The sequence below is a fragment of the Heterocephalus glaber genome, unplaced genomic scaffold (genome assembly GCF_053883595.1).
Source record: "Heterocephalus glaber isolate CG9 unplaced genomic scaffold, H.glaber_assembly_v1.0 deba00000281, whole genome shotgun sequence".
Classification (NCBI taxonomy): Eukaryota; Metazoa; Chordata; class Mammalia; order Rodentia; family Bathyergidae; genus Heterocephalus; species Heterocephalus glaber.
In genome coordinates this window covers 5,147,839-5,170,466 of record NW_028258139.1, presented here as the reverse complement: position 1 = coordinate 5,170,466, position 22,628 = coordinate 5,147,839, and the positions used below count along the sequence as shown (strand labels likewise).

Genomic DNA, 22,628 nt, shown 5'->3' with positions numbered 1-22,628 from the left:
AAAAACGATTAAATCAACAAAAACACTGTGAATTTAAGCATAAAGTTGACAGACAGGAAATACTTCCTTATTATTATCCTATGTCTTCTTTATACTTTTTGGATATTCTTAGATATCACAGAGCAAGTGGTTCTCAACATTGAGTACACAACAGAATCACCTGCAAGGCATGTTGAACCTCAGATATGGGGGTCTCAAGCCTAGAGTTTCTGATTTGGTAGGTGAAGAGTGGTGTTCGAGAATTGTTAGCTCTAATAAGCTCCTAGGTGCTGCCGATACAGAGGCCACACAGTGAGAACCACAGAACAGGGACCAAAATGAATGCTGCATGTTAAAAAGCAAGTTATATGTTGACTGCGCTGATTGCTTACTATTTTCTGCTTTGTTTCTTAACTTGAGATCACTACCCTACGTGAAAGGAAAATTAACATTTAAATTCCAAGAAGCAAGGGCCACTGGATATCCATGTCAGAATTCTCCTGACAATTCTCTTTGCATCTAGGTATTTACATGTGATATTTACATGTCAGGAAGAATTTTGTTATTTGCCAGGAGAGATATAAATTTTATTGTTATGGGTATTGAATATTTAATGCCCAAAAATAATGCCTTTCCAACAATGTATACCAATAAAAAGAGATAAGATTTTAAATCGCTTTCAGTAGCAGATCTAAGAATTAAGTTTCCTTTAATCATCATTTTAAATTTTAATCTAAGTTAAATTCTCCTCTAGAACACATTTCAGTACAGATTATTTTTTGAACAATGGGAAAATATTTTCCTGTGCTATGAGTAGCCCCCAATTTCTATTTGAAAATTAAATTACCTTTAACAGTTCTTTGATAGGATTCATCCATTCATTTATCTATTCAAGAAGTATTATTGAGCACCTACTATATCTTCTGTTACACACTAGCATTGAAAATGAATGGGTATAAGTTACTGTCTTTAAGAAATTCACAGTTTAGTGTTTTGTAACTGAGTATTCACAGAGGAAGGTCATCTTTCTGCTTCAGCTTCTCCTTGAGACAATGTTATATTTCTTTGAATAAGATCTTATGCCTAGTGCAAAATTTAGCAATTGACTATACTTCATAATCATTACTTCCTTTGATTGAGAAGGTCAATTAGAATAAAAGGTGGTAAGACACATATTCCTTATTTTTGTTCTCATTTTATTTTATTCAATGTGCCTGATTTAAGTCTGGTGTTGATGATATTGGTAGTATCAGGAAGGGCATGACTCTGCAATCAATTTGAAATGCATAGTTGCCGTTGATTTAAATTGTTTCCTTCTGGAACAAAAGAAAAGAATTAGCTATAACTAATTGTCATGTCATAATCACTCCAGTGTTCTTTTCACTTGAAAACGTAAGGCAGGAATAATAACAGAAAGTACCTTTCTTTCTCTTTAAACATTTACCAGTGACTTTTAAAGGTAAATTGTTTCAATAAAGCTTCCTGCACACTCTTGCAGAAGCCTTGTCAGCCAATTCTTCACTTCCTCACTTCCTGTTGACAAACACAGCAAGGTCCTTTACATATCACAAAAGTGACCTGCTTGGTCATGTTGGGCAGGCAGTATAACTGAGGAAGTTGCCACCTGTTCACTCTTTCAGGAGATGAAGCAAAGTGGCTGGAGTACATGATAGAAAAAGTTGGAATGACAAGATAATAAGAGTAAATTGGGCTTAGATAGAATGGTGCAATTACATTACAAACAGCTTGCCTTTCGCTGCCAATAAATGATGCTGGCTGAGTATTTTTTGGATAAGCACTTGGTTATTTTTTACTTAACTGTTTCCTTTTTACATTTTATTGTTTCAGCATTATTCTGTTTTCACCTGTCTTACCATACATCATGAACATTCATTTCTTCTTTTTTTTTTTTTTTTTTTTTTTTGGTACCAGGGATCAAACTTAGGACCTTGCTCTTGTGAGGCAGATGCTGGAACCACTGAGCTAAATCCCTGGCTTAACATTCACTTCTTTAAAGTTCATAGGTGTGTAGAATTTTATGGTCTAAAACATTAAGCTGTTTTATTTTTTGTTTTATTTTACATATATTAGTCTGTGGTTTTTCAGAGACAAAAATCTCCCTGACATCATATGATATAGCAATATGTAGCTATTTGGTGATAAGAGAATGAAGATTTTCTGTTAAACGTATTTTTTATTCTCACTTTGATTCATTAAAAGCAACATTGTAGGACAAAAGGAGAACAATGATTGGCAAATTATTGCTAATTTTGAAGCATTTGGTTATTGTCCAAGGCTGTTCCAACATGCCAGGTGAATCAATATTATTTTAATCATTCACAAGAGCACAGTGGAAAATCAGAGAATCATCTACCTTGTGTCTTTGGATAATTAGCTGTAAACTATGTTAGAAGCAGATCCTTTGGTACAGAATTGTGAAGGGGAACCAATTCTCAATATGAGATCAGTGATACCAATTGGCATACAATGTTTGTTTCTGAAGTACATTAGCATTATGACAGGACAATAAAAGAGAGGATTTCCAAATTCTGATGGATCATATTCATCCTTCCATGTTTACCAGGTTCATAGAGAAAGAAGGCTATATGTAGCCTGAACAATTGAGAGCCTACTAGGCCTGGTCTTGAACAGAGAACGCCAAACTCAGTGTTCATTCAGAGACTGATGCTCCTGTATGCTGCAAAAAACAAACAAACAAACAAAATTGCTAAAGGTGCAAAGAGTTTTCCTATTTGTTTTTTGGTTTGTTTAATTTTTTTTGCTTCATTTTCTTTTTTAAAAAGAACAAATCAGTTTGGTCCTATCAAATCCTACTGGCCTAGAATGTAGAGATCTTTGACTCAAGTACTATCTTACTTTATGAATTAAGAAATAGATTTGCTTCTTTCGTCCTTCCTTACTTCACCTGTAAGATGAGCAAGTTAACCCCAATTCATTGTTACATTCTGACTGCACTTTGATTAAGGATCAAAGCACCATGGCTCACAGGCATTGACATGTACTTAAGTTGTGGCAGAAAAATATAAACTTCATCCTTTGTTACCTTGATTGTGTATTAATTTTTTTATTTATCAAATTACCAAATAAGCCATGTCTATACTATATCTCAAATACCTACAAACAGGGAAAGTAAGCAATAAATGAAGTGTTTTTCCATTTCTTTTAAAACAGACTTTTATTTTCAATATTTAAAAATATTAAAGCTCATGTTTTTCTTCGAAGACTTTCTCCATGGCTCAGATTCTTCATTTGTCATTTGGAAAATTAATTTCTTCTCTATAACCAATTAGAGTGATTACATTATTTTAAGTCCTTCTTAAGGTCTTTTGAGTGCTTTATATCCTGCTTTCAATTAGAATATAAAACTTCTTTGATAAAAACAAATCAATCTAATCCACTATATCAACAATTACTCCAATCTCAGTGCTGTCCAAGTTTAGAAGGGGCTACATTACATTTCTAAGCTACTTCATAAAACTGTAAGTTTCTATGACATGAATCTGGAAGATAAGAGATTGATGTTGCAGCAAAAATATATTGACTATTACAATTTAATCAGTACCTTTTATGCATTCACTGTATGAATTACCTTATATATAACCATTCATGTAGGAGTTGAAGGTTAATGAGGTGATGCTTGTAGAAATGCACTCCATGCAATCTTATCATTACTGGGGAGACCACAGTCCTGTAATATATCAGGGTGTGTTTTGAGGTGCAATTTTACACCTTTTTGCTTTACTGTTTCAATACATCTTATATGCATTTCACACATCTGTCGTTCACGCCATCTAACAAAGATGCTGGAGAACAAGAGCACAGGTCTGAGGCCAGGGTTAGGACCCCTTCTCTTCCTCTACTCACATTGTCAGCTTCCTCTTCAACTTCTATGTCTTAGACAAATATAAATAAAGACTGTAATAAAAGATCAAAATTATTATGTCAAGATTTTTTGACTTGGTTTATGATTTATGTTGCCAATCCTATGTCTTATCAAGAATAAATGTTCACATTTTTCTAAAGGGTGAAAAAATACACTGAATTTCAATTTGAATGAGTAATAATATCACATTCCACATTTTTCTCATATTTTGAGACATAGTAGTAAGTTAGTAAAATCATTTACATTTCTCAGAAGAAAAGTGAATGACGTCAAATTGAGAATTCCTTGACAAAAATACATTTTAGCTGGACACCATGTTCCACGCTTGTAATCTCAGCTTTTGAGACTGAGGCAGGAGGATTGCTGTATGTTTGAGGTGATCCTGGGCTACATAGTTAGTTCAAGGCCAGCATGAACTACACAGTGTGACCCTGTCTCAAAAAAAAAACAAAAAACACAACAAAAATACACTTATTGTACACATTTGCCTTTCATAGTTTCCCTGAAAATACAGCTGTTATCTACTGGCTTCCAGCAGATTGTAAATTAGCACATTATTAAATTTCAGAAACTCATAATAGTGAAGGTGTAATGAAAAGATATAAATCTGAAAATAAACATAATTTTGCTAAAGTCATACATTGAGAGACTATATGTAGATTTTTCATGAAACTTGGGATTACCAAAAAAAGTTTATTAAACATTAATTTTAAAGGAGAGTGTAATCCACTTACATTGTGAGATGAGATTTTATCATCAATAATTTACATGCAGATCTTTATCTGTCTGAGTGTACAAGGTGACATAACTGGAATTAATTTTGGGAGCTCCTTGAGCTCAATGCAAAAGTTCTTCTTTCAAGTAACATGCTTACAATTTCACACTGCTGGAGTTGGTGCACTTGTCCCAGGAAATCACTATTTTCTAAAGTCTTAGGCATCCTACCTTAACTGCCCAATCCTCACAAAGGTTTTGGACTTAGTGTCAAGGAAAAATCACATGACAGAAGATTTAGACAAAAGATGATAATTTGCTTTTTATCACTAACAATTCTAGTTATCTATGCAACCATGTTAAAAGACATGGGCTTATTAGGAAAGCCTAATGATACAATATATAATGATTTAAAAGTTAAAGAATTAATCATCATAACAACTAAGAGTTAATCTAGAACATTCCCCAAAGCCATCTTTGAGCACTCTTTTTCTTTTTATTTAAACTATCTCCATTTTCCTGTACCCCAAGTCTGGTTGGTTGAAGAATCTATCCAGTATCTGTTATAAATTATTTTGATCAACATATCTTCTGCTTTCTTTTTAATTTTATTCTCTGTAGAAGAGAACAAGGAAGAAGGAAAAAGTATTTTAGAGCCAAAGCTGGCAAGTAAATGTATTTGATCCATGAATGGTACCATAAAGACAGAGAAGAAAGGAGTATGAGGAGGCGATCTCTCTTACGCATAAGAATGTGTGCAATTACTTGGTTTATTCTGCTGAAAATGCGATATCGGCAGAGAGATTCAAGACTTGATATTAGCAGAGAGCTTATGTTAGTAAAAAGTGCTGTTGTTAATAACTGGATCAATTTTTCTGTACAGCACCCAGTTTCAAAACTTGAATTAATCATATCGCTAGCTCTGTACCCCAAATCACCATGGGTCTTCCCATTGTCTCCTTGACTATATATTTATGTATATTAGGAATGTATAATACACAATGCTATGTGCATTCATATATCGAGTAATAAATTGAATCAGAGGCAATTATTGAAACCACTTCCTTTGGCTTCACCCTCTCGCACTGAAATCTTGGCGGCAGTCTAAATGCTAGATATGTATATTTCTCCCTTCATTTGCTCACATGACTGTGTCAGAAAAGTATACAGAAAAGGAATAGCAGTACACTTTTTGTTACCCCTCCTGCATGCGAGGCACTGTACTATGCGTATTACCACACTGACTTGCCAAATCCTTTGCTAACTTTTTAAATTAAGTATCATCAGTAACTCCACTTAGAGTAAGAAAACCAAATTGCCAAAATGAAAATAATTTGCCTAGCATCAAACAAGATTGAATGAATGCTAGAAATAGAATTTTTACTAAGGTAGTTTAGGTCAGAACCACTATACTGTCAATCATTTGCTAAAACTTTTGATATTCCTGGAGGTTATGACACCAGACAATCTAAGGTCACAAAGACTTGCAGTGTAGAGAAAATATGACCATAGAAACACACTTTGACTCTTCTGATTATGGCGTTAATGCGTTAGACTCACCCTGCATCATTGCGTTAAAACTTGGAAAGTATAGCCAGGAGAAACAAACCCTCCTTCTGTGGAGGCAGAGAGGAAGCTGCAATGCTGTTATCTTCTGAAATCTAGCTTTGGACATCCAAGCATCTATTGAACAATACACCCTCTAAACCTCCCTTATTCAGCCCTTTACTCAGTTACCTTTTGAGAAAAATCAGCTCATTAGCAACTCCTCTAGATATTTTCGTACTGAAAAATGAAGAAATTATTTTTTTCTCAAGAAAACTGAAAATACATGGATTGTAGTAGCAAATTACATTGACAGGATAATTGGTCTAAACTTATGTTTATAGATTAGAGGAACAGTGCCTGTTTCTCAGGTTACTGTATTTCTTTTACTTCTTTTCTTGTATATTTTCTAATATTAGGATTGTGAGGAATTAAGTGGAATGGGACACTACCTCTCCAAAAATTAATAAGACAGAGATCTAAGGAATGGCTGTTAACCATTGGAATACATTTACAATCATAACATAAGAAAGGGACCACTGCTCAACACAAACGGAAAAGTAAGTCCATGTGAAGAGAATATACATCATGTCTCCCTTATCGCTTTTATTGTGATTGTAAGATACTTTAGTATGCAGTTTTAAATTTGCAGAAATTTTGAGACTATAGTACACAGAGTTCTCATGTAACCTCAACCTTTCCTATATTATTAATGTCTTACATTAATATGGTTCAATAGTTAAAATTAATAACCTATATATACAGTATTATTAACTGATATTCATAATTTATTCATATTTTCATAGCTCACAGCTAACATTCTATTTCTGTTCCATGATCTCCTCAAGGCCACCGCATGGCTTTGGTGTCAGGTCTTCTTAGGGTCCTCTGGGCTGAGACAGCTTTTCAGAATTCCCTTGTTTTTGATGATATTGAGCATATTGAGGAGCACAGATATTTTATAGGATGCCCTTCAACTGGGATGTTTCTGATATTTTTCTCATGGTTAAACTGAATTCTTGGATAGAAGATGACGAATGTGTCCTTTTCAACATATCTGTGAAGGGCATTACCCTCAATGTGATTGATGGCAGTACCTTCAATGTGATTGCTGCCTGCTGACGTTGACTTCGGTCACTTAGCAAAAGCAGGTTCCTCACCGTAGAGGTACTCCGTGCTTCTTTTCACACAGTTCTCTTTGAAGGAAGTTGCTGTGCACCACTCACATCCAGGAAGTGAGTAGTTTTGCTGTTTTATTTAGAATAAAATATTTAATATTATTTGGGATTTGCCATTTCACTAATAAAACCTTTTATTACTTTATTCAATGATATTTTATGTCAGTATAAACTCACAGATGGTTATTTTATATTTTAGGTATTATTCCAATATTATAGGCTGCTAAGTTAGATAGAACTTAATATACAGTCAGAAAAGGACTGGGCTGTCAAGGAAATCAGCAGAAAAAAGTAGAGATCAGAATGGTGGCTGGAGACACATCTGAAGAATGCCAGACCTCAAGACAGAGATGCAATGGCCAGGCCTGTGTGCCTTCCTCGGGCATAAACAGTAACTGGGAACAGTACTATAATTGGGATCACCTGGTCCAATAAAAATCCGGACAGATATCCGTCACCCAGGTGGGTGACCAGACCTCTGGACCCGTCCCTTCCCCAAAATGCCTTGGTTTTTTATGTACTCTTGCTACAGGACCTGCCTTCCTATTGGATCAATATTGCCTAAGCAGCTATACTTGTAATCTTATCGGTTGATCGCAGTTTTTACACAAGTGGTACCCACCTTGTGGTTTTGTACTCACCTCACAATTTTGCTCCATAAAACCTTCTTAGAGAAGCAGGGTCTGTGACAACCCAATTCTGGGACCCCTCCTGTTTCTCAGGAATTATTCTTATTCCCTGATAAACATTTCCTACTCTTAACTTCCTTTGTCGTTTGGAATTCATTCTTTGATTTCAGGGGACATGAACTCAGCATATCTGACATCTAGCAGGTTTGGAGTTACATTTCTCCCTACGCTGTCAGGGTTACTTTATATAGTTGCTCAAATGGTTCCACTTCAGCCACTGACAGCTCTTTTCAGATGGTTCCTCTACATGTTGGACGTAATCCAATCATGCTGAGTTTTGAATTGTGAATGTATTTTGGAACAATTTCTTATTCTCCACTGTCATCTTGCATTTTCCTGAGTTTTAGAATCAACCATTTCTTTCAGGAGTCAGGTTCCATTTTTTGAATGATGATTTCAGAAACCAAGGTCTACTGCTAGGTGTCCTTTTTACTTTCTCCTTTCTATCAGGTCCTCTTGATACAGGAGAAACGTAACTCCCAACCTGCCTTGATATTAAAGAATGAATTTCAAAGAAGAAAGGAGGTTAAGAGTAGGAAAGGTTTATTGGGGAATAGTAATAGTTCCAGAGAAACAGAAGAAGTCCTGGAAGTAGGTCCTTTGTCAGGTAATTTATACAGCAAAGTCACAAATGTGGGTACAACATGGGTCAAACTGTAATGAACCAATAAGATCACAAGTGTAGCTACTTAGCTAATATTGAATCAATAGGGACACAGGGCAGGTAGCAAGAATATGTGGATGACATCGTTAGCCTTGGCTTATCTATGACTTTTTTATGTCAAGATAGCAAGTTTATTATTGTATCTAAAGTTTACAGTAAGCTATTTGAAATCCGGAAAATAGAAAAATAGCAGTCATATTTAGCTAAGCAACATGAATTCAACAAAATAGATATACTCCTTGGTAGTAACTAACAGGAAGTTTTCTTGAAAATTAACATCTTTTCATCAGAAAAATATAAAATTTTTGGGCTCTGTCTGGCAAATAAAATTGTGGTAGATTGTTGAATACAGATAATAAACTATAAAACTGATTTGCATGGTTATTTTGAAAAAGATTTCTTAGATTCATCTTTTAGTCAATTTAGAAATTGCATTTTTTCCCTGTTAAGTTTATTGGTACATTTTAGGTATAAAATGTATTTACATACATCATTGGGAGCTTGTACCATTGCATGAGTATCTTGGTTCTTACATTTTCCCCTTCCCCTTCCCACCCTTCAGTCCCTCCAACCTTCCCTATTTTCAAATATTTTGTTTCCATTTTATTCCTTTTCTCATATTTTTTCCCTTCTTTCCTTTCCCCTACCTCTCCCACTTCCCCTGCTCCTTTAGACCTTTACTTCCTATTACACAATATCAATTATACATTTTTAAAAGTAAAATATCAAGACCTAGGAGAAAATACTACAGATTTTACAGAATTTAAAAGGATATAGAAAGCATATTACAAAAATCTTTTCTGAAATAAATTTGACAACTTCTAAGAACTACTGTGGAAGACAAATGAATGAAACTAACTCTGGAGGAAATATAAAACTTGAATAGCACCTATTAAAGAAAGTATATTCCTAGCTTGAAAACCTACCTATATGACAACAGCAGGCTCATAAACATTTTAACTGATAAATTATATCAAACAATTAAAGCAGAAAAAAGAAGGAACACTTCTCCCCTCATTTTAGGAACTCAACATTGTGCTAATCCTAAAACTGGATAAAGATAATAGAAGAAAAAAGTATGAACATAGATAGAAATTTGTTTAACAAAACAAACTATTAGAAGTCAGATCTGGTAGTATGTAGAAAGTGGTTTTGTTATAGGGATGGCAGGGTTGGTTCAGCATTGGATGATCCACCCTCAAAGTCATCATTTTAACAGAGGAAAGGTAAAAGCCATAGGATCCTGTCAGTAGTTGGAGAAAGTATTGGACTAAATTCTACAGCTGTTCATGGTAAAAGCTATCAGGAGACTAGAAGTAGAACAGAAACTTCTCAACAGATTAAAGCCATGTACTCCATACTTCCAGTGAGAACGCCTTATATGAATGGAGAAGATACAATGCTTTCTCCTTAAGGTGGGGAACAAGGGCAGATATGCTGACTCTTTATCTGTCCATAATTTTGAAACCTAGGCCCCACCAAAATAGTCTGGCAATAAAATGACACAATTGGGATAGGATTGGCAAGGTAGAAGAAAAATCTTTATATGTAGATGAAATGATCATCTACAGAGAAAATACTAAGAAATCTCTAGGAGCCCCTAGAATTTGTATTTGAATTTAGCAGGATTAGAAAACACAAGGTATATATAAAAATTCAGGTCTGTTTATACTTGCTATAAATGAAGAATTGGATATTGAAATTTAAAAGTTATGTAGGAGTACAAAGGACATAGAAAAGTTAAAAAAAAACAATGTTGGAAGATGTTTAGTACCTAATTTGAAGACTTCTTCTGAAGCTACGGTAATCAAGGCAGTGTGGGTGTAAGGAAGGATATATAGATCATTGGAATAAAACAGAGAATCTAGAAATAGAACCACACATATATGGCCCACTGAGTTTTGAAAGATTATTTAACATTAGCATTTTATAGAATGTAAACTTAATTCAAGAGCCGAGGAAAAGATAGTGTTTTCAGCAAATGTCTTTAGAACACCTGGCATTGGCATCTGTATATAAAAAATTAACCTCAACCCTTTATTTCCATACATAAAAATAACTTGAAGGGATCTACGAACCTAAATATGAAAGCCTAAAAATATAAAACTTTAAGAAGAAATGATAAGGGAAAATGTTTTTGAATTTAGGGTAGGCAAGAACTACCTAGGATACAAAAGACATGATGTATAAAAGAAAAAAACTGATAAATGAGATTCCATCAAAATTTAGAACTTTAAATGACATCATTAAAATGAAAAGTAGTCCTTAAACAGACCATATTTACAATTCATATAACCTATGACCAGAATATATAAAGAATACTTAGAGCTCATTAATAGACAACCCAATTAAAAAGTAGACATAAGAAGATGATAAATAGCCAGTACAGCACAAAGAAAGGTATGCAACTCTAGAATCAGGAAAATATTAATCAGTACAATAACAAGATTGAATTATACACTCATTAGGGAGATGAAGTTAAAAGTTTTCAAAACCGTGTCATGACTTTTTCTTTTTGTTGGATTCTCCCCCTTTGGGTTTAATTTGTTACGCCCAATGGATTCATTCTGATGGGCTTCCTGGGGCTGTGATCCTCATTGTATTTTCCTAGAATATTGTCTAAAAATTTTTGGAGTGCTGGTTTAATATTCATGAAGTTCCTGAGGTGCTCTTTATCATGAAAGTATCTTATTTCTTCATCCATTTTGAAAGATAGTTTTGCAGGGTACATCAATCTGGGTTGGAGGCTGTTTTCCTTTAGGGCTTGAATTACATCACTCCAAGCTCTTCTTGCCTTGAGGGTTTGCATTGAGAAGTCTGCTGTGATTCTGATGGGCTTTCCTTTGTATGTAATTTGTTTCTTTTCTCTCACTGCTTATAGAATTTTATTCTTCTGTTGGATTTCTGGAATCCTAACTATTATATGCCCATGTGTAGATTTTTTTGATCAAGGCTAGCTGGAGTCCTATATGCCTCACTTATCTGTATGTCAAGTTCTTTTTCCCTCCTTGGGAAGTTTTCTGTCATCACTTCTGTGAACAGTTTTTTTTATGTCATCTGCATTCTCTCCTCTTTCTTCATTGACTCCAATCAGTCTTATGTTATTCTTCTTTACATCATCTAGCAGCTGATGGATTGATTTCTCATTTTCCCTTACAATTTTAAAGCAATTTTCTTTTCCTGGTCACTAATTGCAATCTTACGTTCTATATCTGAAATTCTATCCTCATATTGGTTCATTCTGCTGTGCAGACTTTCAATGGAGTTTTTAATCTCCTGGAAATCTCTTTGGATCTGTTTTATGGATTCCATTTGTTTCCTATGTTGGGATTCCATCATGTTCCTCAGATCCTGTATTTTTTATCTGTGTCCTCTCTAGATTTATTAATCATGTCTTGCACTATGAGCACAATCTCTGCTGTTATCTGAGTAATTATTTCTGATTTCATTTTTTCCAGATCCTCTTTTTTTGCCAGTTCAGAGAGTCCAAGTGATTGAGTATAAGATTGTTCCATCTCGTTTCCCTTTGGGGTTGCTCTCTGTGATCCAGAAGTCTGGTTTTGATGCTTGTTTACATGTCTTCTCATTTCCAGGGGTGGGGGGTGCTTCTGGTGCCCGCGCGGCACACCTTCTCTGCCCTAGGAGTGTGGAATGGTGGTGGGGGAGCTTCCTTCTGGGTGCTGGAACTGGCTCAGATTCTCTGCCCTAGGGGTGTCTATGACTTTTAAAATAGAAAAGTTTTGGGGAAGGGATGCCCAGGTGTTCTGATCATCCATGCAGGTGTTTGATGTGTGTCTAGATTTATTGAACTGAGTGGTACTAATTACAGTATAAAATCAAATTTCCATTCATCCCATAGGGAATTATGCAAAGCTGGCCATTGTGACTTTAATCTCAATGCCTTGTCTTCTTCAGATGGGCCTCTAGCCACAATTCTGGTGTCTCCATCTTTCACTGACTTCCTTGAGAACCCAAACCCTCTCAGATTGTATATTAATTTTTATCTAATTTAGCTGCCTATAATACTTTCAGCTGATGGAGCAAAGAAATGTTTGTGTGTATACTAACTGCTTCTAAACAGACAAGTGTAATGCTCCTATATATGTATCCATTTGAATCTAAATTGAGATAAGAAGACTCCAACTCTTAATTTATTTCCACACTGATCATTTTGGTATCTTCCTTTTTATTATTGGTAAATACTCTAGCAGTTGGAAACTGCTGTTTTGGTGTAGCTTTATATCATATTTCCTCAAAAACTTCTTGTGGCTTGATAGTTTGTTTCCTTTTATTGCTGAATGCTGTTTTATTGTATCTATGATCCATTTTTTTTTTATCCTTTTACTCATTGAAGAGTATCTTGATTCCTTCCACTGTTTTTAACATCAATGAATTGTTGTTATCAACATTTGATGCTTTGGAACGAAGTTTTTGAACTAAATGGGCAAATGCAGGGGAATTAAATAAAGACTACACCTAGATTTCAAAGAAACTGCCAAACTATATTCCAAAGTGACTGTACCTTTTATACCAGAATCAAAAAAATTTCTTGTTGTTCTGCATTTTTGCCAATAGCTAGCATTTTCAAATTTTTGAAAATGATCCATTATATTAGGTGGGTAATGATATCTTATTATTGTTCTAATTTGCAATTCTTCACTGCTAGATTGTATTGAATACCTTTTAATATGTTTATTAGCCATCTGTATTGCTTTCTTTTGGGTTCTGTGAGGTGTCTATTCAGATTCTTTGCATATTTCTTTATTTAGATTGTTTGTTTATATATTGTTACATTTTAAGGAGCCTTTCTATAGTTTGAAAGCAAGACTTTTATCACTGGGACTTTAATTTACCTTTACTTAATATTATATTTTGTAGTGCATACGTTTTAATTTTATTAAAAAATTTCAATTTATCAATTTTTCAAATGTCATGTTTATGCTTTTGGTGTTGCATCTAAAAAAATTCCAGCCACATAACATTTTTCTCCTATATCTGTTTGCAGCAGTTTTATAGCTGTGCATTTTACACTTAGCTATATGTTCCAATGTGAATTAATTTTTGTCAAACATGTACTGTTTCTTTCTCAGATAAGGGTTTGTGAGCTTTTGCTTTTTTTGTTTGTTTGTGTTTTTGTCATATGTATGTCATAGAGTATCAGAAATATTTGTCAAAAGACCTATCCTTTTTCCATGGACATATTTCAACTTTGTTGGAAGGCAGGTCACTGTATTTGGGTAACTGTCTTTCAGTTCTCTTTTTTCTGTTCTATTGATCAATACCAATACCATGCTTTCTTGATTATGATAGTTTTTTTTAATCAAGTTGACCTTGCTTAGTGTTAATATTCTAACTTTCTTCTTCCTTGATGTTGTGTTAGCTTGTCTAGATCCTTTGGGTTTCCATATAACCTACAAATTCATTTTGTCACTATTTACAAAGTAGCATGTTGAGATTTTGAATAGGATTTTGTTCATCCCTACAAGTGGATTTGGAAGAATTGGCTTCTTACCAATATGGACCCTTCCAAACCATGAACACAGAGTATCTTTCCCACTTTTTAAATTATTTTAATTTTTTAGAGGAAGTAATAGTTTCCCATGTATAATTTGGTATATATTTTTGTTAGAATTCCAACTGTGTGTTTTATTTTTTGTGTTGTTTGGAATGACCTTTTTTATTTGAGCATTGCTGGTATATAAAACAATAATTGAAATTTATACATTAGCTAATCTTGTATCCTGTAATTTTGCCATATTTTGTTTGATTATAGGAGTTATTGTTATTGGTTAATTTAATAGAATTTGAAATATAATTATGTCATCTGTGAAAAATCTTATTTATGTTGTTTCAATCTACATATCTTTGATTTTCTTGTTTTATTGAATTACCTAATATTCCTATTAGAATGTTATATACTAGGTAGGGAAGAAAACATTATTGTTTGTGCTTGATCTTGGAGAGGAATTCTCACTAAAGTGTCTACATTTCCTTTGGTATTTTTCAAAGTGAAAAATTTCCTTCTATTGCTAGAAAGTTTCTGTAATGAATGGGGAGTTGGATTTTGTCATGTGCTCTTGATGTATCCAATTGTTATGATTATATGAGTTTCCTTTTCTAGATTGATAAAGCATTAATTCATTTTTAATCTTAAAATATCCTTTTCTTCCATAAATAAATACATTCCATTTTTTGTGTTGTATAACTCTTTCTTATACATTACTGGGTTTATACATCTATATTCACAAGAAATACTGATTTTTTTGTTTTCTTTATTGTATCTATATTTGTACAGAATGAGTCAAAAAGAGAGAGAAGACAAGGGAAAAAAATGGAAACAAAGCTTTTGTAAAAAAATGAAGGGAAGAAGGATTGAAGGGAGGGGAGAGGAATGGGAAAAAAGAATTAAGATATATCATATATAGGTACAAATTCCCTATGATGAATGTATATCTAAAATGTACCAGTAAAATTAATTTTTAAAAAGAAATAAGCCTTCTGCTTTTATTTTCTGGAAGAGATTGTAGAGAATTTTTTTTAACCACTTAGTAGAATTCACTAATGAAACCATTTGGGACTAATTTCTTTTGGAAAGTTATTAATTGATTCAGTGTTTGTTTTGGTTATGATTATTTCTATATCTGTCAATCTTAAAGATAGATATTTGTCTTTATGGGTGTTGGAATTATATTGTATCTTTCAGGGAGCTAAGCAATTTCACCTGAATTATCACTTTGTGAGTATCTGCTTGTTCACAGTATTCCCATATCATAGTCTTTTATGTCATGGGACAAGAGATGATGCACCCTCCTTTATTGCAGACACTAGTCACTTCTTCTTTCTTTGTGTTTTCTTGGGGTTCCTGAATAGAAGGTCATAATTTGTTTATGTTTTAAGGAACCTGCTCTTGAGTTTGTAAATTTCCTTTCTCAATTTTCCATTTTCTATTTTATTGATTACTGTTTTAATTTTTATTATTTCCTGTCTTTTGCTTCCTTTGGATTAAGGTCCTTGTCTTTCTATGGTTTCATCAGATGTAACCTTAGGTATTTTATATCATTCTTTTCTAAGGAGCATAATTTTAATGATATGATTTTCCTTTTGAAAACCATTTTTGCTACATCCTACAAATTTAGATAATTTGTATTTAATTTTCATTTATGTCAAAATATTTTAAATTGTTACTAAAATATTTCCTTTGATTTGTGTATTATTTATTGTTTATTATGTGTCTGGATAGAGGATGAAAATATCTGTTTCTATGGAAATAATTGGGAATTTCTCAATCTTTCTATTATGGGCTTATGGTATAATTCCACTGTGATTTGAAAGCATACTTTAAATGGTTTCTGTTTTTTCAAATTTGTTAAAGTATGTTTTATGGCCCCATATGTGGCTTAGCTTCGTTACTGTTCCAGTTGAACTTGAAAAATTATATCCTCTTGGGTTATTAAATAAGCTATTCTGCAAAGGTCAATTGGTCAATTCAGTTAAGTTGAATGATAGTATTGTTCATATCAACCTCGGTGGTACTTTGGTTCACAAACTTAATTCATTCCACTATTCTGGAAAAGATGGCCATGTTTGTGTTCTTTCAGGAAAGATGGCCGCAGTCCCACTAATTACCAGATGTAGAGTTAAAAAACGAAAAGAAAATATTGCCAAACGCTTCTGTTGGCTAACCAAATTTTTCACACACACACACACAAAAAGCATCTGTGAACCAAGGTACCAATGTTTATTCTGACTATCAAACTTACTGATTTTCAGTTGTTGAAAGAGTATTGATTCTATAATAATGCCCTTGTCTTTTTGTTTTTACAGTTTTATTAGTGTTTATCTCAGCAATTTAAGGAAAGAATTTATATGTTTACTTGGAGAATTGACCTCTTTATCATTTGGGAATTTCCTTATTTCTGAAAAGTTTTTTTTTTATTTTAAAGTCTGCTTTGTTTGAAATTACTTCAACTATGTTAGCTTTTCTTTAATTAATGGTAGCATGGTATTTGATAACCATTTCCTTTATTTTTAACCTGCCAATTGCTTAAAGTTGAGTTTTTATAATTTATAATTGGGTCTCTCTCTCTCTCTCTCTCTCTCTCTCTCTCTCTCTCTCTCTCTCTCTCTCTCTGGTCCTCTAGCTCCTTGTTTTTAAATTGGCATTTTTAGACCATTCAAATACAAAATGGCTGTTGAAATAGCTGGATTCATAGCTACCATGTTTGGATAACTTACTATTTGTTTCTCCTTTTCTTTTTCTTTCTTCTTTTACTACTCTTTCTAATTTTTGCAAACATTTTAAGTGCTTCTCTCATTTCCTAGCATATCACCTGTATGTTTTTCTTAAAACTAAATGGTTACCCTAGAATTTCTAATATGCATTTGCAATCATTTTAAATAGCACTGTCCCACTTCACATAAAGGGCATATTCCTATGACAGAGCATTTCCAACTCCTCCCTCATGTCTGATGTGCTATTAGTGTCACTCAATTGACTTATCTGTATAGTACAGTAAAATATATTCTTCTTATTAAAGTCATATATTAGTCGTGTAAGAATTAGATAGACAAAATAGTTCAACTTCATTTATTTTTCCTTGTGCGCTTCCTTCCATTATATAGATCTGACATATATAATTTACCTTTTCTTATCAGTATGGAGATACCTCAAAGTACTAGGACCAGGAGTCCCATTTGATGCAGCTATTCCCCTGCTGTGTATCTTCCCCAAAGAGTTAAAAGACTCATACCACAGTGATATATGTGAACTCATGTTCATAGCAACACAGATTGTAATAGCTAAAAGTTGGAAACTGCCCAAATGCCCATCAACTGGAGACTGTATGAAAAAAATGTGTTTCTTTTTTTCTTTTTCCCATTAAGTTTATTGGTACATTTTTGGTATAAAATACAGTTACATTCATCATTGGGAACTTGTACCATTACATGAGTATCTTAATTCTTACTTTTTTCCCCTTCCTCTGCCCTCCCTTCACCCCCTCCAACCTCCCTTATTTGCAAAGACTTTGTTTCCATTTTTATCCTTTTCTTATGTTTTTTCCTTTCCCCTACCCCCCCAATTTCTCTGCACCTTTAGACCTTTTCTTCCTGTTACACAATATCAATTATACATTTTTTTAAATTACAATATCAAGACCTAGGAGACATTACCACAGATTTCACAGAATTTAAAAGGATATAGAAAGCATATTTCAAAAATCTGTTTTGAAATAAATTTGACAACTTCTAAGAAGTACCTTGGAAGGCAAATTAATGAAACTAACTCTGGAGGAAATATAAAATTTGAATAGCACCTATTAAAGAAAGTATATTCCTAGCTTGAAAACATACCTATATGACAACAGCAGGCTCATATACATTTTAACTGATAAATTATATTAAACATTTAAAGCAGGAAAAAAGGAACACTTCTCCCTTCATTTTAAGAAATCAATGTTGTACTAATCCTAAAACTGCGTAAAGATATAGAAGAAAAAAGTATGAATGTAGATAGAAATTTGTTTAACAAAACAATTAGGAGTCAGATCTGGCAGTATGTAGAAAGTGGTTTTCTTATAGGGATGGCAGTGTTGGTTCAGCATTGGAACATCCACCCCCAAAAGTCATCATTTTAACAGAGGAAAGGAAAAAGCCATATGATCCTGTCAGTAGTTGGAGAAAAAGTATTGGACTAAATTTTACAGCTGTTCATGGTAGAAGCTATCAAGAGACTAGAAGTAGAACAGAAACTTCTCAACAGATTAAAGATATGTACTCCATACTTCCAACAAGAACACCTTATATAAATGGAGAAGATACAATGCTTTCTCCTTAAGGTGGGGAACAAGGGCAGATATGCTGACTCTTTTCTGTCCATTAAAGTTTGAAAACTAGGCCCAACCAAAATAATCTGGCAATAAAATGACACAATTAGGATAGGATTGGCAAGGTAGAAGAAAAATCTTTATATGTAGATGAAATGATCATCTACAGAGAAAATACTAAGAAATCTCTAGAAGCCCCTAGAACTTGTATTTGAATTTAGCAGGATTAAAAAACACAAGGTATATATAAAAATTCAGGTCTGTGTATACTTGCTATAAATGAAGAATTGGATATTGAAATTTAAAAGTTATGTAGGAGTACAAAGGACATAGAAAAGTTAAAAAAAAAACAGTGTTGGAAGATGTTTAGTACCTAATTTTAAGACTTCTTCTAAAGCTACAGTAATCAAAGCAGTGTTGGTGTAAGGAAGGATATATAGATCATTGGAATAAAACAGAGAATCTAGAAATAGAACCACATATATACTGTCCACTGAGTTTTGAAAGATTATTTAACATTAGCATTTTATAGAATATAAACTTAATTCAAGAGCCGAGGAAAAGATAGTGTTTTCAGCAAATGTCTCTAGAACACCTGGCATCCGTATATAAAAAATTAACTTCAACCCTTTATTTCCATACATAAAAGTAACTTGAAGGGATCTATGAACCTAAATATGAAAGCCTAAAAATATAAAACTTTAAGAAGAAATGATAAGGGAAAATATTTATGAATTAAGGGTAGGCAAGAACTACCTAGTGTACAAAAGACATGATGTATAAAAGAAAAAGATTGATAAATGAGATTCCATCAAAATTTAGAACTTTAAATGACATCATTAAAATGAAAAGTAGTCCTTAAACAGACCATATTTACAATTCATATAAACTATGACCAGAATATATAAAGAATTCTTAGAGCTCATTAATAGACAACCCAATTAAAAAGTGGACATAAGAAGATGATAAATAGTCAGTACAGCACAAGGAAAGGTGTGCAACTCTAGAATCAGAAAAATATTAATCAGTACAATAACAAGATTGAATTATACACTCATTAGGGAGACGAAGTTAAAAGTTTTAACAGCCTTATCATGACTTTTTCTTTTTGTTGGATTCTCCCCTTTTGTGTTTAATTTGTCATGCCCAATGGATTCATTCTGCTGGGTTTCTTGGGGTTGTGATCCTCATTATCTTTTTCTAGGGTATTGTCCAAAATTTTTTGGAGTGCTGCTTTGATATTCATGAAGTTCCTGAGGTGCTCTTTATCGTGAAAGTATCTTATTTCTCCATCCATTTTGGAAGATAGTTTTGCAGGGTACATCAATCTGGGTTGGAGGCTGTTTTCCTTTAGGGCTTGAATTACATCACTCCAAGCTCTTCTTGCCTTTTGCATTGAGAAGTCTGCTGGGATTCTGATGGGCTTTCCTTTGTATGTGATTTATTTCTTTTCTCTCACTGCTTGTAGACTTTTGTTCTTCTGTTGGATTTCTGGAATCCTAACTATTATATGCCTATGTGTAGATTTTTTTTTGATTAAGGCTAGCTGGAGTCCTATATGCCTCACTTATCTGTATGTCAAGTTCTTTTCCCCTCCTTGGGAAGTTTTCTGCCATCACTTCTGTGAACAGTTTTTTTATGTCATCTATACTCTCTCCTCTTTCTTCATTGACTCCACTCAGTCTTATGTTATTCTTCTTTGCATTGTCTAGCAGCTGCTGGATTGATTTCTCATGTTCCCTTACAATTTTAAAGCAATTTTTCTTTTCCTCCTCACTAATTGCAATCTTATCTTCTGTATGTGAAATTCTATCCTCACATTGGTTCATTCTGCTGTGCAGACTTTCTATGGAGTTTTTAATCTCTTGGAAATCTGTTTGTATCTGTTTTATGGATTCCATTTGTTTCCTACGTTGGGATTCCATCATGTTCCTCAGATCCTGTATTTTTTATCTGTGTCCTCTCTAGATTTATTAATCATGTCTTGCATAATGAGCAAAATACTTGCTGCTATCTGAGTAATTATTTCTGATCTCATTTTTCCCAGATCCTCTTATGTTGCCAGTTCAGAGAATCCAGGTAGTTGAGTATCAGATTGTTGCACCTGGTTTCCCTTTGGGGTTGCTGTAGGTAATCCAGAAGTCTGTTTTTGAGACTTGTTTACATGTCTTCTCATTTCCACAGAGGAGGGTGTGCTTCTGGCTCCCACACGGCTCACCTTCTCTGCCCTAGGAACTTAGGATAGCGGCATGGGAGCTTCCTTCCGGGTGCTGGGACTGGCTCAGCTTCTCTGCCCTAGGAGCTTGGGATGGCACTGGGGAAGCTTCCTTCCAGGTTCTGTGCATGTGTTTCTTTTTTTATAAAGTGGAGTACTACTCAGCCATAAAAAATGAGACAGAGACATTTATGTTAAATGGATGCCCATTGAGGCTATACTCTTAAGTGAAATAAATAGGACACACATGTGTAAATACTGAATAGTTTCTCTAGTGTGAGAAACTGAAAGGGTAAATAAGGCCTAAAAGGTATAATAGAAAATGTGAAATAGGAAAAAAGGGGCAAAAGGGAAGGGAAAGTGGGAGGAGTAGGGGAAAGGAAAGAAGGGAATGGAATTAATATGAGAAAATGAAAAAAAGGAAGCAAAGTTTTGTAAATAGGGAGGGATGGAGGGGTTGAAGGGAGTTCAGGGGAAGGGGGAAAAATAACAACCAAGAGAGTATGTAAAGGTGCAAATTTCCAATGATGAATGTTATTATATCATATACCCAAAATGTACCAATAAAACAATATACAGTTGAAAAATAATTTATCTTTTCCTGGGTGAACTTCTTACAATATTTTATACAAGATAGACATGCTTTCATGCTAGCAATGAATTCATTGTTTTGTTTTTGTATTTTTCTGTAAGCATCTCTCTCTTATGAAGGATGATTTCACTTGATATAAAATTTCAAGTTAATGAATTTTTGTCACTAAGACTAAATCCTTTACTCTATGTCCATCTGCTTGCGTGGGTTTTAATTAGAAATATGGAGAGTGGGGCTGTAGGTCAGTAGGTGGAGCATTTATATAACATCCAAGCAACATACAATTCAATCCTCAGCACAGTAAAACAAAAGAAAGCGAAAAAGCCAATGTAATTTTTACATTGTTCTTCTATAGGGAAGGTATTCTCCTACCTCCCATCTATAGACGTGTAACTACTTTCAAGATTTTCCTTCTGTTTTTCTTTTTTATTTTTGTTGTTATTTATCCCACTCTGCTCTCTGTATCTGGATCTGTAGTTTTAATTTGAATTAAGTTTAGAAAATTTTCAGCCACTATTGCTTCAAATACTTCTCAATTTCTCTCTTTCCTTTTGATATTTCTATTACACATACCTTACAATACTGAGTAATTTCTCTATTCCCTCCTCTTCCTCCTATCCACAATTCCTATTCATTTTTTCCTCTTTGTATTTCAGTTTGGAATGTTTTCATTTGCATTTTAAAACTCTTTTATTCTCTCCTTTGTCAAATCCAGGCTTCCAATTAGTCTATTACAGGCATATTTCTGCTATGAAGCTTTTGATTCTAGCATTTCTTTAGATTTTTTTTCTTGGAGTTTCTGAATATCCATTTACATTCTAATATTAGCTAGTTTTGTTTTGTTTTGTTTTGGTCACAGTAACCAAAAATACCTAAGAAAGCAATTTAAAGGAGAAAAGGTTTATTTTGGTTCATGGTTTCCATGGTTGAGGAAAGCTTTTCACTACATTGCAGCCAAAAAACAGAGAAAAACAGACAAAGCCAGAAAGGAAGGAGCCTTCCAATGAACAGATACAGTTCTCAAGGTCACATTTCCATACTCCATTCAAGGAGGTCACACCTTCTCTTTCCATCACCTTCTGTCAGATTTCTTGCGGCTGAGACACAATAATTAACCACCCACAATTTAAAGGAGGAGAGCTATTTGAAGAGTGCCAAAGAGGAATAGGCAAGAAACCATATATAGTACCCAAGGCCATGCATTCATAACCTACTCAGACATACCCAGGAGTATGCATTACTAATCTGCTAGATATTTCACCCTCCAATGAAGTTGACATCACGATTACCGGTCCCTCCTGCTAATTCCCACATTATGATCCCA

General features: G+C 33.8%; 1 protein-coding gene across 12 annotated transcripts in view; it reads left to right on the top strand.

Moving 5' to 3' along the window:
* Positions 1-22,628, top strand: part of Sntg1 (syntrophin gamma 1) — an 835,631-nt gene that overhangs the window by 284,880 nt on the left and 528,123 nt on the right. For 3 of the 12 annotated variants that reach the window (XM_087185790.1, XM_087185800.1, XM_087185775.1), the window contains exon 3: positions 6,562-6,702. The exons of the other annotated variants lie outside the window; for them this stretch is intronic. The gene's annotated coding sequence lies outside the window, so the exon portion shown is untranslated. The remainder of the gene's footprint in view (positions 1-6,561; positions 6,703-22,628) is intronic. 12 annotated transcript variants of the gene reach the window in all.